This window comes from Leopardus geoffroyi, chromosome B1 (assembly GCF_018350155.1).
Source record: "Leopardus geoffroyi isolate Oge1 chromosome B1, O.geoffroyi_Oge1_pat1.0, whole genome shotgun sequence".
Classification (NCBI taxonomy): domain Eukaryota; kingdom Metazoa; phylum Chordata; class Mammalia; order Carnivora; family Felidae; genus Leopardus; species Leopardus geoffroyi.
This window is the reverse complement of record NC_059327.1, coordinates 179,597,105-179,612,583: the sequence shown is the minus strand read 5'-3', so window position 1 is coordinate 179,612,583 and position 15,479 is coordinate 179,597,105.

Sequence of the window (15,479 nt, the reverse complement as noted above, 5' to 3'; positions counted from 1 at the left end):
TCTCTCCCTCTCCTTCTGCCCCTATCCACCACTCTTTTTCTCTCTCTAAAATAAAAAAATTAATAAAATCTATATCTATATCTATCTATCTATCATCTATCTATCTATCTATCTATCTATCTATCTATCTATCTAATATAGATAGATAAAAATAATAGCATATGACTATAGAATATTTTTCCTTGGATACTAATTGTGTCATATAGTTTTTTTGACCTTGAACTAATCATAGCCTTGCAGCATACTTCCTTACGTTAGTATCCTATATGGAACAACCAATTATCAGCAAATATCACTATTTTTATCCTCATTTCTGTACCTCTTCCAAAAACAGAAAATCCTGTTCCAATGTTAAATGATATCAGTAACTAATACATCATATTTTCTATGGCATAAGTTAATGACCTAAGAAAGAAAAACACCCCGATTATAATGATCTTAGGTTAATCCCTCACCCCAGTATCCCTTCACTCAGATGATCTTCACTAAATTTATTTAATTTTGTAACCTAATCAATCACAGAAAGAAACAATACAGGTATCATTCTTTTAAACACTTTAATTGAGATATCCACGCCTGTATTGAGTGGCTTTTATATGCAAGAGTTGGAAATTCACTTCAACTAAATACTAGGAAAAAAAAAAAAAAAGACTTTTTTGTATTTAACTGGGAAGTTCCTTAGGATAAACCCTGCACAGCTGGATCCAGATGCTCAACAAAAGTCAGGATCCTTCTGCTCTAGCTCTCCCCTCTGTTTTCCTCACTTCCAGACTGATTCTTCTAAAAAGAAAACAAACACGGTCACCAGAAAACTCAAACTTATAAATTGGCACCTTGTCAAGACCATTGGAAGGCTACCAAAGAAGAAAAGCCAACCATATCAGCCAAAGTTTGGGGGGAGGGTCTCATTAACTTGCATTAGATAACAGGTCTACTACGAAACCATTACTGTATTCATCTGAGATAACAAAAACAGGGGTACAGTACAGTCAAGTTGATTTAACTGCAACGACAAACAACACATTGTACAGTTATTCGGTTTAAAGTGAACTAAAACAATCTTGTATTATTTTTTCCTGGGAAAATGCACATGCTTGCTTTTATCAAAACAACAGTCTATCTTTCACCCAGTTTTGTCTGTTACAAAATTCATAGCCCAGTTGAGTGGCCAGTAAAATATTGAGCTTATTTCAGGCATTACATAACTACTATTTTTAAATCAGGGTTTTTTCAAACTTGGCCGCCCTCTGAAATCCTCCGAGGAGCTCTGAGTTCCTGCTTCTGAGGTTTCCAGCCCCAGAAGTTCTGATTTCATGGATCTGGAGTTTTGACCTGGATGTCAGGAGTTTAAATCTTCAGGTGATTCTAAAGTTTAGGTCAATTTGAGAACCTTGGTTTGATGGCCTTCATGGTTTTCATCTCAGATGCATTCAAAAGTCTTATGAACAAAGGTCGACACATTTCATACCCCATATTTCAAAAACAGCTTCTCGTAGTCGATTAGGAAGCATACATTGATGTAGATTTTGTTGTTCTTCCACAGAATCCTTTCTTAGTTACACTCTATTGTTTATTATAACATATCCCAATTCTTTCTTCTCTCTTTTCTACCAAACTGATAGCACCTAGACGTTGTGTTCCATGCTTTGTATGTCTGGTAGTTCTAATGTCTACTACAACATTTGTTATGTAGAGGGTACTTTATAAATGTTTGATGTCCAAATCAAGACGATCTAAGTTTTATATTCTTGTAGTAAATGCCTGTCAAATAATAAGTTGTGACTTCTGCAAAATTCTGTTGAGGAAGGTAAATCCACTACCCCCCTCCACACACTAGAAAAAAAAAATTAAGATAATTCAAACTGTTCTAAATCACATGTTGAAGACCTTAAAATGCATGCTGCAATACAAAATATAAGTGGGAAAATTAAAGTTTTATATTAACACTCTTGGTGGTTAAAGGGTGTTACATGCACAGAATTTAAGTCCAGTGAAGTGTTTAGGAGGCAATTGACTAAAACATACTGAAGGTTTTATTTTTATCCTTGCCAACTTGGAATTGGTTTAATATTTTGAACATGACATGAATATAGGTGGTTTTCTTCTGAATGATATTGGAAGCTCCATGGTACATAAAATACTGGCGGCACTAAAATGCTGTTCTGACATCTTAAAGCAAAGTTTCCCCCTCCCTTGTCTCCCTGTTTTCCTTTCTGAAACTTTTTTTTCCCTTAGAATAAAAGGTTAGGGGAAAACTAATACATATTGTATTTATAGAGTTCTAGGTTCTTGAGAGTCACTTTTATCATGATTTATTCATTTAACAAATATTTATCAAACATTAGGTTCAAAGCACTACGTTATTTGAATTTTTGTATTTAGTTCTAACAATCCTGTAGATTGTTATGCCATTTTACTATTAAAAAGAAAAGTGGGGGGGCACCTGAGTGGCTCAGTTGATTAGGTGATGGACTCCAGCTGAAGTCATGATCTTGTACTGCATTGGTTTGAGCCCTGTGTCAGGCTGTGTGCTCAGAGCCTGGATCCTGCTGCAGATTCCTTGCCTCCTTCTCTCTCTCTGACCCTCCCCTACTCACACTCCGCCCCTCTCTCAAAAATAAATAAACATCAAAAAAAAAAAAGTTGGAAGCATAAAACAAACAAAAGACTTGCCTGATGTTGGGTGAGGTTATCAAGAGGACATGACTGACTATTGAATTGTGAGCTGGAATATTCGTAGGCTTTTCATTCTCTCCTTAAACTGTGCACTCTGTTAGCCCTTCCCATTTAGAAGCTGCCCCAAGGACATAAGCTTGAGACACTGATGTGGTATTGAGACTATTTGCATGGTATATGTGACTGAACCAAGGTAAGTCTTCTATATAAATGAAAATTTGGCTGACAGTTGTGAAGAGATCCATTAGTCTTGAGGTCATGGAGGTTGAGGGTGGTTTGTAAATCCCCTTGCTTATTAAGCCAGCCACCTACCAATCTGAGTGGCTTCTGGCCTTTCCCTGCCCTCGGGCTAGTTTCAGATTTCACCCTGGAAGCTCCCAAGGAGAAGTTTGCAAACCAACACCTGATATTATACAACTATTAAGTATTCAGAAGGATTTAACCCAAATATTTCTTACTGAGAAACCCACATTCTTTCTGTATCACCAGAAATCTAATTGTTAACATTTAACAACTCTTAGTAGCATGCTTTCATGAAAGAATCTATAAGATTCTTTCATACGTTAAGTGAAATTTGGATTTTTCATGTGTTGAAGGCAAAACTAAACCACAACTTTGGTGAACACAGTGCCTATAAGAGGCCTCTGATTTGGCTCAGTCCCACCCCTGGGGCAGCCTTGCTTCTGGCTTATGTGCTTAAGTTGGTTTTGTAACCGAACCAATGTGAGTTCATTCCTTGGAGAGTTGAGTCAGAAACTGTACCAGGTTGAGTTGTTGCACAAAGAAAATTTTATTTGCAGCACCTAAGGAGGTCACAGGGAATGGTTTCCAAAACAATGACTCCCCGAGCAAGGGTGGATAGATACCTTTTATTTAGGGTTAAGATGAATATTTATATAGAGAGTCCTTGTCGTGGGATATGGGTTAAGATGAATATTTATATAGAGTATCCTTGTCAAGGGATACAGAGGTGAGGCACGCTCCTGAAGGCAACATGCCTATACATACATTGTATGTTATGTAAATGAGGCTGAGGCTCCACCTTGGGTGGAGATTTTAGTATCAAAATGAGGTAAAGGTAGTCATCAGTCATTTTCGAGCTCACTCCGTGGTCCGCACAGGCTTACCAGTCGGGGGTTAAACTCAAACTGGTCTGGGTGGTCAGGGTTGTCTGGGCGGGCTTGAGGTCTTGTCAGGGCACTCCCTATTCTTCAGTAGTTTGCTTTCCATTTGTCTGAGTTAAGAGATAAATTGGAAAATAGAGCTTAAGGAAAACTGTGGAACAAAGTTTGGTGGTCAGTAAAGGTCAGGTCTTGGGGTCTAGCTGGTGACAGTTTTGTATCACAGGCACGCATCATAGTAAGGACAATTCACGATTGGAAGAGATTTGCTGAAAACTCACAACCCCGAGATTTCTTTCTGTCCCTCTTTACCATATACTTAGTTATAAAATCAATCTGTTATGACTGGGTATCTACAGAAAGATTTAATAGGTCGATTCCTGATGATGGGCTTAGATCTTCAAAACAATTTGCTTCAAGTATGACAAATTTACTTGAGAGTGACAAGATATTTTTTAAAACGCATAGTATATTAATTATGGTGATAGAATTCTTTTTAATTATTTACAATGAGGGCTTATTTTGTCTTTCAGGGGACATTGGATAATGTTTAGAGGCTATTTTGGTTGTGCCAACTGGGAACTGGATGCCACTGTAAACTAGTAAACAACACCAACAAAAACCTAGTGGGTACATCGCAGTTACTAAAATGAGATACGTTAAAAATTAACAAAGATTGAATATTATGTGCATTACTTCATTTCATTCCCACAATGACACTATAAATAAATATTATATCTCTGTTTTATCAGTTAGGTTATCAACTAGTTCACAGTCATTGAGCTGGAAGGTTGTGGAATGGGGGCTAGAACCTAGACCTTCCTACCTGAGGCTGTGTTCATTAAACCCATGCTGTTCTGCTTCATCATATTTAAAGAATAATAACAAGAGATAGACTAGTCACAAGCAAACACTGCCCACCCCCCCAACAACAGCAAAACACATTTTTCTTACTTGTAACATTTATAACCTGGATATCTAAGTACTTACTTTTTTGATCATCATTTCAGTAAAGTGACAGAGACTTTAATGCTCCTTTTAAGTCAAAAGGGATGTTTTCCACAGCAGGTGTTCCCCATTTATATGGACTTAACATGTTCCTGCCCTGACAGTTAAAAAAGGGGAAAAGACAGACCTGTGAAAAGCAAAACTCATTCGCCGCTTACCACCTGAGGGGGGAAAAATACCACCTGTTCTTTACATTCTCTGAAGTAAAAAAAAATAAAACAAAATAACATAAGTAAGTCACTTTAAACTTAGCCCTTCACATTTGACCATCTAACTATGTCTCTTTCTTCAGAGTACACAAAGATAATGTTTCTGATACATCAGAAGGTTAAATTTGAAAATAACAGCTTTAATATGAAAGTATTAAGCTCCTACCCATAAAATTTTCAGTTTAAAATCCCTGCTTCAATATTCAAACCCAACTCTTCTTTTTTTGAAATTTATCTTAAACCAATTTCAGTGGGTTGCAGAAACTACTTGTTGCCTTACCACTACTTCTTTTAATTCTCTCTTAATAATTTATTCGAGTAATGCAATATCAAAGTAGCAAACATTCAACATTTAGAAACCCAAAAAGAGGAAAAAAGAAACTGAAATACCTGAAGATTTATAACATCAAAGATAAGCACTGTAAACACTTCTGCGCAGAGCCTTCTGGGATGTGACATATGAAACATTTAAAGTTCCTCATCATGGACTCTCACTAAAATATATTGCCAATAAACTGCTAAATCAATCAATGGATATGTAGTACATCGTTTTTATGGTACCTAATACTTTCTTCATAACTAAGATACTAATCTTGATTTTTGAATGTTTAATTTCCATTATAATGTTTTAGGGAACACTTTTTTCTATCCATCTTTGCAAATATTTCCTGAAGATAATTGAACAAAATGGAGTTGTTGGAGAAAAGTACGCATTTTTATTGACATTGACCAGTTATCTACCAGAAATTTACACAAAGTTCTATTCTTTCCATTTGGGAATTTGAATATCTGCTAATTGAAACCTCACTATCACTTAGTATTTATTTATTATTGCTTATTAAAATGCTGGTTTAATTTCAAATTTGTTGAGTAATAGTGATGCTAAACTTTTCTTTATCATGTCTATTTATTTCTTACCAGTTTGAATTATATTTCCTACTAATTGTTTTAATATCATTGGTAAGATTACTTTGGAAATACATAAAATATTACTTGGTGTAAATTTTTGTAATTATCATTTATTTATCCCACAAACACATATTAGTATTCACTACATGCTACATGGTGTTCTAGTGACCCAATACAGTAGGTAGAGAAAGCTAACAAGATCAGACTCTCACTGATCCTACAGTCTGGGTGCTGGTTACTAATTAAATAATCACATAAAGTAAATGCAAAGTTGTAGATGTTCTGATGGAAGATATTGCTGATTTGTGACAATGTAGTACTTAGACGGGGTTAACCATAAAGGCCCTTCAGAGAAATTATGCTTAGCTTGATGGTAACTTGATAAGCATTTCTGGGGGACTGGCCAACCACAAACCTATAGATTTCTGACATTAACTCAAATTGCTTGCTGATAGTTCAGGGAAAAAGGATATACGTGGCAACACCAGGGCAAAACTACGTCTGGGAAACTCCAGACTTTACCAACGGTTTTGACGTTGCTTTCCCCTGGAAACCACTACAGGAGCTAGTAATTAATGCCGATTTGTAAGCTACTTTGGCACCAATTTATACACTGAATTAAAAGAGACCTTGCTGATGGTATTGACAGTGTGGATATCTTTGGAAGCACAGTAAGTAGTTCAGTACAACGGGCAGCAAGCCATGCAGTAACAAAACCATTGGGAAGGCTGACTTTCACTCTCTGGATGACTAACTCAACATGTTTAAAACAAAAGTATCTCTGCTGCAGAAGGCTTTCTCAGTAGGGAAGACAGACATGATTAACTAAGGGTAAGTTGAGTGGTAATAGGGTATCATATTTGCCTTGAATTCTGATAGGTTAATATTTAAGATAACATCAGGTTATTTGTTCATTTACTAATAGGCTTATTGTTTGCATAATTTTACAGTCTAAATTAACTGACAGAGATTCAATCATTTTTTCTTTTTCTGTATACCTGAAGTTTATTTAGCTCTTAGGAATCATTTTTGCAGAACTGCACATGCATTCTTGCCAATTCGAGGTAGTGTCTGATGATTTTTACTCTACTCTTTTCTTCCCAGTAAAATATAAATATACAATAGTCTTATATACCATCTGTGATGTGCTGGCAAATGCTTAACAACCATGTCTCTGGAGGGCGGTGGGAGAAAGACACCCATTTGGAAGGTTTCCAAGTTCATGGTACAAATGTTGTTATGGCGGCCCATTTCAAGTTTCCAACCTGACCTCATTGAATGTGGAGTTGGAAAGAAATACCCACAGTCAGCTCTAAATGAGCTGGTTTGAACGAGTTCCAATATACCACTGTTCACAGTCCTGGAATTAAGGGGTGCTTGTAGTTTGAGTACTTTTTTGTCCTCACTGGCCTCTGCTAAGGTCTAGCTTTTTCTATGTGATACTGAGAACTGGCTTTTGTCTTTTTCATGGACAGTCTAGTTAGTGTTTTATCCAACCTTATGGAACAGGCCAAGCATGATGACTGTTCTGGAAATAACTCAAGTATCCCTTTGGATGACTCTACCCCAAACTTGGCTCCATGGATTTTGTAGCTCCAGCCGTGGAATCCATAATCGTCCCAATAATTTCATGGCAGCTGTGTTAGTATTTCTCTCAGAGACTTGTATCCTGAAAATTTTTGGATATTATGCATGTCTCATACAAGCTAAAGGAGATTTGGAATGCAGGAAATCTATACCAGACTCTCATCAACTAAACATCGCCATTTCTACTTTATAGCAGCCTTGTTGGCCACAGGCATTCTGCATGTATTTATCCATTTCCAGACTTCCAGAGGATGAGTAGCTCAAAAGTTCCCTAGTCTTTCAGGTCCCCAAACTAGCAGTTGACTTCAAGAGAGGCCATATCCACTACCATGCCTATATTTTGGCCCTAATGATGGTTGGGAAATATGAGAGCAGAGCCTGTGCTAGCATCTAAACTCTGTGTTCTGTTTTACTAATCTTCTCCAGGTTTCCAATCCCAAAGGAGTTTTATCTCTTCCCTGTTTTCAGGACAACAGCTCTATTTAGTTGCTGCATTATTTGTGATCCAGTAGTTCATGGATATTAACTCTAGCTCTTTAGTGTTCCAAATTTAGCTCATGATAAGGAAATCCTGATATTTAGAATTCTATTTTAGAAAAAAAAAAGTTCTTCTTTCTCACTCAATTGCCTAACTTTTGAGAATCAAAAGCACATTGGATTGCACATTACTGTTTCACAATAATTTTAAATACTTATGCTTATAAAACAGAGCTGAGTGATAACTTATTTTTTTCATTATTTACCTACTTTTCTCCTAATGCCACTATATCATTGAAATGCGGGACTTTAAAACAAACAGAAGAAGTTAAAATCCCCTCTATCATACTAAAATGTGTTCCCAAGGATTGTTAAATACTGAGGATACAGTGATGAATAAGGCAGACAGGACCCCTGTTTGTATAAAAGTTAGTCAAATTCAAATATAGACCAGTTTAAAAAAAAAAAAAACAACAAAAACAACAACAACAAAAAAAAACAAACAACAACAAAAAAACATGCTATGATAAGTGCTGAGATGAGAATAGTGCTGGGTGTTGTGTGAGCCCATAAACAGCACCCCGGACTTAAGCTTATGTAGTCAGCAAGCAGTTCTGTTGATAACTGATGAAGGACTCTAATAAACTGGCTCAGGTTAGTGTACAGATTAGTGTACATCAGACGTCATCCAAATTTCTGAAAGAGGTACTATACATGGTTGTATTGGCCAAAAGGAAGGGCCAATTGAGTTTTCTTTCTTTCTTTTCTTTCCTTTCTTTTCCTGTCTTTCTCTTTCTTTCTTTCTTTCTTTCTTTCTTAGAGAGAAAACTTAAGTAGGCTGGGACAGAGCCCAGCATGGGGCTTGATCTCATGACCCTCAGATCCTGACCTGAGCTGAAATCAAGAGTGGGATGCTCAACTGACTGAGTCACCCAGGCGCCCCCAACTGAGTTTTCTATTGTAAAGATGGGTCTTGGCTACTAGAGAAAACTGAAGGATAGAGACATGGGGATGAGGAACTGAAACTCCATTTGTTATGAAATCATAATAAAAAAGAACTGTAATTATTGCCTAACATGTTAAAAGTATGAAGTCTATGATTGTTTGCTTCTCAGATGTCTTATAAATCTCCAAAACTGTTAATGATTTCCATTGGCAAGAGGAAATGGTCCTATCTGTCTTGCTACTGATGCTCAGAGTTAAAGCACTAGCGGCAGATACAAATTCCAATGTTGTAACTGGCTTCAGGATTTCAAATATAGTCCTCGAAATGGTTTTCAAGACATTTCCTCCATGAGTAATTTTTGTCTTTTGGCATCTGGCAGAAGGTTATGTTAACCATTAAAGTAGACATTGCCAATTCCTAAGTTGGTCAACAGGAAAGAAATCTCTTCATAAAAAGAACATTTTGGTTGGCACTGAGTGAATGGGGCTTACTCTGGACTCCTGGTGAATGAAGAAGTAAAGATAAAGATGTCACATTTTGTAAAATGATAGAGGAAAACATTTAGTCTCAAGACACCCTTATTACTAACTCTGGAGAACCCCAATGAACTTTTGTGTATTTGGTTTATGGTTTATATCTCTAGATATCACCACATTAGATAAAAACGAATGCAGTTTTAAAATAGTCATTTAAAATAGTAATAATAAACTTCTTAAATACAACAAATACCATGCCATGATAAATATCCATTTTCTCAAATATCAAAATATTAAGTGTTGCTTGTTTAACAATATTACTAAGTTTTATTTTATGTCTCAATGGTATGTAATTTAGTGGATAAAGATTCATGACATTTTTAACTGGATTGAACTTAAATAAAAACTGGTTCCTGGGATCCATTTAGTGCTTAAAATTTTTATTGTCCATAAAAGGAAAATCATTCCAAAGGGCTTTTAATTTAAAACCCAGAATCCTACCTCTGTCTCCTGTCCTGATCCCCAAAGGAAACTCTTTAATTCATTTAATATATTTTTTTATATATATTATATATATATAATATATATAATATAAATATTCATTTAATATATATTCTTATGTGTGCATATTATACATTATATATATAGTTACTTGATATTACTTGATATATATGTACATATAATTACTTGATATTTGTGTATAATTATCCATTGTGGTAGGCATAGTGATTACTTTCCCACTTATAAGTATATCCTAGTCCTTGGAATCTGTGCAAATGTTTAAATACCTGTCATAGGATACTTTGCAGATGTGATTAAGAATAAGGACCTTTATACTGTGAGATTATCTTGAGGCTGTAAAACAATTATGCTTAAAATGAACAAAAATATAATCATAACTTTTTGTGAATAGGAAAACTTTGCTTAACCTGAATGGTAGACAAACAGAAAACACTCCACTAACCTGAATGAAGAAAAATGAGAACAAAAAGTGGGCCACATAAAGATTAAAAATTTGCATTTATCAAAAAAACACATTACTGACGGAGTGAAAAAGAAAACTACTGTTTGGGAAAAGATACTTACATGTAATCGATAAAGGACTCAGTATATTTAAAATTCTTATAAATAAATAAGAAAAGAAAGCTTAAAAATGGATAACAGGTCAGTTTGATCATTACAGATACATGAACATATGAAAAGTTATTAAATATGTGCTTCATCACTCAAAGAAATGCATGCTAAAACCTCAACACAATACTGTAGCACACCTACCAGATGGACAAGAATGAAAAAATATAACACTTTAAAGGCAAAATCATCATAGGGAGCAATTGGAACTCTGATCTCACTTCTAGAAGCAAGAGAATTTGTCAAAGCATTCTGGAAAACTATGTGAAAGTACTAATGATAAATAAATGCTTACCCTATGAATTAGCAATTCCAAATTTGGGGATATACTTAAAACCGAGTACAGATATTCACTGACGGTTCTGTATTAGAATATTTATAACAGTTTGTAGTTGCTGAAAACTCAGAACTACTCCATGTTTATCAGTGGAATAGAGAAATGAAGTTTTCTCCAATCACACATTTCAAAGTCTTTTTTTTTTTTTAATGTTTATTTATTTTTGAGACAGAGAGAGACAGAGCATGAAGGGGGGTAGGGTCAGAGAGAGAGGGAGACACAGAATCGGAAACAGGCTCCAGGCTCTGAGCTGTCAGCAGAGATCCCGACGCGGGGCTCAAACTCACGGACCGTGAGATCATGACCTGAGCCGAAGTCGGATGCTTAACCGACTGAGCCACCCAGGCGCCCCATCAAAGTCTTTGTAGCAATGCAGAGGAGTAAATTACAACTATAAGCAATTTCTTAGAGAAATCACATGGAACCAACATTAACCAAAAGAAGCCAGACCAAATTAAAAAGAGAAAAAAAAGATTTTTACTGTAAAAGAAAAACTATAACAGAAACAGGCAATATCAGTGTATGGTTTCAGAAGTCAAACAAGGTGATTCCACTTGACTGGGGGTAGAGACCAGAAAGGAGAAGTAGAAGGCAGTTGGGGTGCTAGTCAGGCTCTGTACCTTGAGCTGTTTACTGGTTACACAGGTATTTTAGTTTCTGACAATTAAGCTGCAGTCTTAAGAGGTGTGCACTTACCTATATCCACACCATACTTCAATAAAAGTATTCTATTAAACAAAAAAACAAAAAAAGCTCCCCTCAACACCTGCCAAATTTACTGAGCTACCAGTTTCTTGGGGGTTATACCAAACAATTAATAACATCAAAAAATAAAATATAAAGAACTCTGCCACATTTACTCTGAAGAAAATTAAACAAATTTCAATCCACCCATCAGGTGTCCATTCAGCACTTTGTTATTTGTATCTAGTGCATTGTGACAGTGACTGCCAAGTAGAACCTATGTGTTGACCCCTCTCGTGTTGCCGTCTTTTCCATATTTAGAAGATGGGCAAAGAAATCATACCTGGAAGCCAAGAAAAGAAATCCATGGTAATATTTTCTACAACTTGAGAACAAATACCCCTAGATAGAGAAATAGAAATTTGTGAATTTTTCTAAGAAGTTGCTTATATTTGCAATTTATTCACCTGCATCGGAGCTTAAAAAACTCCAAATAAAAATGAGGACATGGAACCAGATTCCATGTTTAAAAGAAAGGTAGATGTATTTATCATTTACTTTACTATTAATTATATTGTAAAATAAATTACTGTTAAATGATCATTTTTCCAAAAAAAAAAAAAAAGTCTGGGCAAACTTCTGATAGGGTAAAAATTTAATGACATCACCATTTCTCATCATTTACTGTTTTGGGTATGCATTTTTCACACAAATATTAGTGATGAAAACTCCCGCACTTCCTTAAGGCTTATGATTTTCCCATTTTACTTCTTCAAAGCAGGAGAAAATTTGGGGCCTACACAATAGAGTAATGCCTGTTGTATTAGTTTTATATTTCTGCTGTACCAAATTACCACAAATTTAGTGAACTAAGTCATTATCTTACAATTTTGGAGGTCAGAAGTCCAAGGTGAGCATCGCCAGGCTAAATGATTCTGGCAGGGTTATATTCCTTTCTGGAGGCTCTACGGGAGAGTCCATTTTCTTGGCTTTTTAGCCTCTATGAGGACCTCACTGACTACCTGTACCCTCATGTGCTTATAAAGGACACTTGTGATTACATTGAGCCTACCAGGACAATCCAGGAAGCTCTTTCCTTCTCAAGGTTGATGAACCAAATAAATTCCAACTACTACCTCAATTCTTTCTTTGTAACAAAAGATACTTACACATTTTAGGCAGGCGTTCTGGGAAAGCCATTATTCTACCTTGCTACCACATCTGCCAATACGATTCAGTTAATGATGTTTTATCCATTATTATATGTCAATGTTAATAATGCCCTAAATGCTGATGCCAATGCATGTAAATTCAGACATAATCATGACAATAGCCATGGCTATCTGAAAAAAAAAATGTTCTATTTCTCCTTTTAATTGAGATGTAATTGACACATATTTGTTTCGTGTCTACAACTCATGATTCAATATTTGTGATGTTCTATTTCTTATATAGTATATTGCAAGACACTGGAGGAGTATCTAGAAAGTTGGCCCATCTTAAGGAAAAATAAAACTGAAGACAAACTCAATCTTTAAGAGAAATTAAAAAAAAATGTGATCCACATAAATGCATTGTAATCATTCAGGCCATTAGCTCGTTTTCATTACATCTGTCTCTACTGTAGATAGGTGGAAAGTGCAGTCTATCATTCATTTTTTTCAAAATGGAATATTTTTACATTCAGATTGAATGTGTATATAAAAATGACACCCCTAATTTGAAAATATAAAATCTATGATTTATTTCATTTCTAATGTGATGTAAAGTTAACAGAAAATGATACTTGGAACAGAGCTGAACATATAATACATATAATATAAAATTATAATATAATGCATATAAGTTTACACTATATGTATAATATATATTAAATTTATAGTAGTATATATTTGTATGTTTATATATATGAAAACATATATATGTATATATATACAAGCCATATATATAACCATATATAATTTATATTTTACTGTTTTCAGTTGATATTTTAAGCTTCTGTATGTGCATATATGTGTACGTTTGACTGTATATAGTGCATAATTGTAATATACTATATTCTATTCAACTATCTTTCCAATGAATCTTTTTCTTCTTATGTGTATTTGAATGTTATTATTAGTACTGGAAAATAGTCAAAATACATCAACTGAAATAGAAAATAAATGATTTATTTCAAATTATTAAAACACCAAATCAAATATGCAAAATCTCCCAAAGCGTTCATAGAATCCTTTGAAACCCAGTGAACATGGAATGAGGATTCAACTTGAACTGGTCTGTAGAGGATAAGCATTTACTATGTGAATAGTGGGGAGTGCTTCAATTCAAGCAAAACGTTAAATGATGGTGTCAAATTCTTAGCCTGGAGCTTATTTATCATCAAATTTCTTTCCTTGGTAGTAGCATTAAGGATGCATTGAGGAAGGATAAAGTACATTTAGCACTATAGGAAGAAAAAGTTAATGATCCTAAAAGATGATTGTAGCTACTTGTCCTTGAGTATTTAAAATAATTTTTCTCACCTGGAAAATGACAAAAATGCTTCTAAAATGTTATTGGATTTTATATGAGATGTAAATCCTTTAATTTCCCAAGAGCATTAAGTGGACAAACTGACAAACCAGATTTGACCTTCATTGTCCTGTTTGATGACTGACATCACCCACTTTTACAGAGTTTATAACATCAACATTCAGGGAAGCATTTATTTCATCTAAAGACTTTTGCCTGCGTGGACAGTACCAAGAACAAGCTTTGGTTAAGGCCCCAACGTCCAAACTATTTTTTTTCTCCTTTGAGCCACCACCAGCTGAGAAGCAGATTTGCATGCTTTCTCAATCAGTGATTTCTTCACAACAAAAGTATAGTGTTCCTATTGAAACAACTAAGTTTAAATTATTGTTTTTACTGTCTTATTGAGGTACAACTGATACATTAAAAACTGCACAAATTGTATGTAATTAGATAAGTTCTGACATACAAGGAAGTGTAATTTTTAACAGTATTAGTTTAAACTTATTAATAAATGATATATAACTAAGAGGGAAGTTTAGTAAATATAAACATGAAAGTGCCTTTCTTTTATTCTTTTCAACTGGATGCATATTCTTTCTAACATTGTCATTCTAAATATAAAGAAAGAGACTGTCTTGATTGCTTACCCTGGACATTTCATGTCTCTGATATACCATACAATTTTCCTTTAGTGGAAAAACTAATTCTTAACACTGAAACATTGAAATTGTGTTACATATTCCCTTGGAGTAGTTTTAGCCATATGAGACCTAGACTATATCAAGTTCCATTGATCCCAGACCATCTACCTTTCTAAATGCCTTGCATTCTAAAGGATAAAAGGATATTTCTGAAAGCTTTAAATCCTGAAAAAAGCTATACTCCTCTTTATTTTTTACTTATTTGTTTTATTATTTTTGTTTTGTTGTCATATTTGGCTCTTTTTTTCCCTCTGTTCCTCCCTTTCTTTTACCCCCTCTCCTTCTTTTCTATCCTCCCAGTTACCAAAGACTGAAATTTATTTATTTATTTTTTATTTTTTATTTTTTTACAAAATTGACTCCAAAGTTATCCAATCAGAATTTTGACTTCTATGTAATAGTTCATAGTATATATTCACACATTCTTTCTTTGGGAGTTCTTTGTCATTTAAAGCAGGATTTCTTTGCACTAAGCTTTATTATCGCAAGTAAAACATCACTCCATAATAATAAAAAAAAATTGTCTATGAGTTTATCTTAGTTTGCTGAAGGTCCCATCAGAATGCTGACTGATGAGTCCTGAACTTGGTTGTTGAGAAGTAAACTTCATGAATATGAATTTGATAAATTTTAGAAATATTATGAAATCTTCGTGTTGTGTTTAAAGATTCTTTTATGGAAAATCTTACTACTTTATTAT